Source organism: Psammomys obesus, unplaced genomic scaffold, assembly GCF_907164565.1.
Source record: "Psammomys obesus unplaced genomic scaffold, mPsaObe1.curated_primary_1811, whole genome shotgun sequence".
Taxonomy (NCBI): Eukaryota; Metazoa; Chordata; class Mammalia; order Rodentia; family Muridae; genus Psammomys; species Psammomys obesus.
In genome coordinates, this window is record NW_026596345.1 from 204,580 (window position 1) to 208,818 (window position 4,239).

Below are 4,239 nucleotides of genomic sequence, written 5' to 3' on the forward strand. Positions count from 1 at the left end.
GTTGAGGCCAAGCACATCTCTAAAATTGTAGTTTCACTGAGTGTTCACAAAGACCATGACACACACCATCATTCTGGTGTGTAGATTTTACACCCAAAGAGAAAAGACAGAGGTCTCAAGTGAGTTGCACTGTCTGTATTTTTTCTGAGGGTAATAGAAGCACAGCCCATGGAAAGAAAATTAAAAAACAAAACAACAACAACAAAAAACCTTGAAAGCTTTTCTTAAAATGAAAAATTAAATAGGATATAGCACCTGGATTCAGGTGCTTCCAGGAGAGTCTATATCAGTTCTCCCATCCACAAAGAAAACAAACTTTCATGAGTCCCAGTATGGAAAGTAGGCAGAACCCCAAGACCACTGGTCCCAGTTTACCAGCAAATACCCAGTCTGTGTTATTTCTGCTGCCCTGACCTACAGGTGGACGTCTGACCTTCTCTTTTGAGATACCCAAAGACTGCAGGTCTCACCTGATAATGATGAAAATTAAAACAAAGTGTGTAGGAAAACTTGTTCATCCTTCTGTGTGTTCTGAAAGAGTTTTGCATGGGGTGCCACGGCTCCACTGGCCACTGGGAACAGTTCAAAGGAGAGCAAATGAGACAAAGGCTTAGCTTAGAGTACTGCACATGAAAGCTGTGGGCCTCCAGCAGGCCACTGCATTGCTGTCACAGTGAAAGCTCCACTGTTTTCCCGGCTTCTGTTCTGAGAGCACTGTCTTGAAAGACTCATTTATTCTTCACAGCGGACCTAATTATCCCTTATTATGAGACCACTGAGATTCAGAAAGATTTACAGACTTGCTTAGTTCCCACAGCCGGTAATGCCTTCTACTGATCCACTCTATCTGCAAGTCATTACTGGCTTCCCCTGCTCTCAAAAGGACATCAGTCTCTGCCATGTAGGATTGTGTCCCCCGCCCCCCGTGCTTCTGCCCTTCATGCCTCTTAATAGCTTCTGGAGAATAGTGCTTATGACTTCAAAGGGACTGCACTTTGTCACTTCAGAAACTCGCCACATACTGTCTGCCTGAATCTCCTTTCCCACTTCCCACTCAGGGAGTCACTACTCAGAATTCAGTTCCTCCCGAGGAGTGGTAACTGTCATCTATCATTTGGTGTTTCAAACATGGTTTTCAGATTTTTTTTCTAACCATTCTTTACTTCCTTGTCCAGTGAAGCATTTGGTCTGGCCCTCTACAATGAAAGGCCCATGCTGCTAACCTGTCCACAAAGCGTAGAGTCTGACTCTAGGTGAGGGATCAATAGTACTTGAGTAGGAAGGAAAGGTTAACTTTCTTTTCCTTATGTTTGAATTTTTGTCACTATTCCCACACTAAGCCCGAACATTCTAAAGTTTCTGTTTATAACATCTTCAGTCTGATTTAGTTTACTTAACTAACACAGTTTTTGTCTGTAGCCTTTCCTAGCAAGTAAGCAAATGCCCGTGTACTGACTGCAAGATTCCATGTTGGCATGGAATGAAAAAAAAAGGCAGAGAGGCCGAAAAAGATATGATCCTTAATTTTATTCCACTGTTCCCCGGTTTCCTCAGAAACAACTGCAACTTCTTTAAACATGTTCCCCCTTTATCCCCTCAGCCTAGGAAGCCGCAGATTGTGTGCTAGGGATCTGAAAGTTCACACATGCTCTCTGCTCCTTCAAAAGTTGAAAAGCACTATTGTCAGCATGAAACAGATGCAGGTCCTGTCTCCAGCACAGCTATGCTCTGGATGTGGGCATTTGTGCATGCCACTGAATCCTGTAGGGTCTGAAGGGATGATGCTGTGTTTATCGTATAGGTTGCTATTATTTTTGAAGATTTAGTCAAGAAACAAATATTAATTGAATAGCCAAGGTGGGAATGGTGGGAACTGGTCGCTGATGACAATCCTTTTCTTCTTTTTGCATTTGTTCTGGGGATTGGATGTAGGCAGGCTTCAGAAGACCCTTGAAACCCTGAAAATTACATCTAAGTTAGTTATATCCAGTATTTGCATGTATTTCCAGAGGTTGTCTTAACCAAGCACCGTACATCTAAGCAACAGAAATATGCTGCCTCACAGTTCAGGGGATTGAGTCTCTGACATTAAGGTGTTGGCAGGGCCGGTTTCTTTTCTGTGCTCAGGTGGGGAATCTAGTTTATGCTCCTTGCATAGAATCTTGGTGTACAATAAATAATATTCTGCCTGGAGGCCTCTTGCTTCTATGACACCAACAATATTGGATGATGACTGGTACTCCTCGGTTATCCTGTTGTTGCACTATGTCATGGATATTCTGCTGCTTTGGATCAGCAAGAGTGGCGCTTTCATGCTTCCTGGTAATTTGCAGATGATACAGATTTTGTGATGGCCCAACACAGAGCCTTGGATTTGGGCCTGGGTGGTAGCTGAGATGGTTAGTATGCTGGCTCTTCCTTACCTGCACCACAAGGAGAGCTCACTACCATTGCTTTGGCTAGGCCACTCAATGCTGCCATAGGCAGAAGTCAGGGTCAGCTATCCTGCTTTCATGCCCTCAGGGCCAGCTCGCCCACACCCATGCCTCCAGAGCCAGCTCCACTATGTTGCTCAGTCTAGATGCAGGGCTCACTTTCCCAGATGCTACAGTTTGCCAGCCTTTGAGGGCCCGGGCCAGCTCTCCCATTATCATACCCTTGGAGCTGGCTCATGTATGCCTTTGCCATCAGGGCCAGCTCCACTGTGTTGCCCAGGTGAGGTGCAGGCCCTTCTTTCCCTAGTGCTACAGCCACTGAGGGAGCAGGGCTAGATCTCCTACTCTTGTGCCCTTGGGGCCAGCTCTCCCGACTACCACAGGAGGATGGGCGGGGGGTGGGGGGCGGCGGTCATTATCTCTGCACTCACACCACCTCACAGAAGACAAACGGTGGGATTTGCTCACCCACACCCCTGCTACCTGGTCCAGCACTATTGTGCTGCCCAGGCAAGATGCAGAGCCTGCTCTCTCTAGCATTGCAGCATGTGGGAGGCAAGCTCACCCACTCTCGTGACGTGACCCAGGGCAAGCTCTCCCAACTGCCACAGGTGGTGAGGGGCAAAGAGTGAGGGAATCACCCTTGTGAATCACCTCACCTCATGGCAAAGGGGTGTCTGGGCCAGATCTTCCTCACTTTCACCCTCAGGGCTAGCAGAGCCATGCCCCTGCCACCAGGACCAGCTCCACCGTGCTGCCTGCGTGAGGTATGGGACCTGCTCTCCCGAGTGATACTGCTGGTAAGAGATAGGGCCACCTCTCCAGAGAACTGCATCCAGTGAGGGGAGGGACCAGTTCTACCCCTGTACATCCACAGGCTCCCAGTTGGCAGATGGGGCTCTGTGTGTCTATGACCTGCCTGTGCCATCAGGCAGAAGGCAGGTTTTCGAGTATCTTTCTCTGCCCACACTGTGTGGCATGGTGGAATGCAGGTCTCTGTCTGTCTTCCTCCTCTCACAACGCACTGCCTACATTTGATTCGGTTTGATTTTTATGTGTCCTAAGCATAAGACAGCTTTGGCCACCAAGTCAGACATCAAGTTAGGATAAACAAAGGACTGCTATCTACTTTGTCCCGGACTGATGTAAGAACATCACCAACAAGATGTCTCTACCCACTGCCAGGGGTTTTACATCGTTAGTACACCTATATTTGGGGCATGACCTGCTACATGAGACCAGTATGAAATTTTCTATTTTTATTGATATGTTAGTGCTCAAAACATTCCAGATTTTGGAGCATTTCAGATTCAGGGTCTGGAAATTATGAATGTTCAGCCTGTGTAAGAGGAGAAAGCACAGAAAGTATTTTTCTACTCCATAATCTGTATTCCATAGTCATACTAGTGGGGCATTTCCTTGAGTAATGATTGATGAGGGAAAGCCCAGCCTCCCTTAGGCAGTACCACCTCTGTGAAAGTGGTCTTGGAAAGTATAAGAAAGGTAGCTGAATAACATGAGCCTGGAGAGCAAGCCACCAGCAGCCTTTTTCTGAGGCTTCTGCCTGAGTGCATACCCCGACTTCCCTCAGTAACTAATGGTGATACAGAAGTGTAAGCAAAATAAACCCTTTCCTCCCAAGGTTATTTTAGCCATGGTGCTTACAGGAGCAGCTAAAAGAAAAGTAGGACAATCTGATTCCCACATATTGAACACACCATAAAAAAACAAACTTCAGTTGTTACTGTGGCTAACAAAGAGTCATTTAGAAGTTAGTGTCCTGAAAATGTGGAGACATGATTCC

The 4,239-nt window shown here is 46.6% G+C and overlaps 1 non-coding gene across 1 annotated transcript; it reads right to left on the bottom strand.

Annotated features, from left to right (window-relative positions):
• Positions 1-3,486: 3,486 nt before the first annotated feature.
• Positions 3,487-3,625, bottom strand: LOC129669146 (small nucleolar RNA SNORA48). Its single transcript, XR_008719003.1, has one exon. It is a non-coding gene; the product is annotated as a small nucleolar RNA SNORA48 (small nucleolar RNA).
• Between the last annotated feature and the right edge of the window lie 614 nt (positions 3,626-4,239).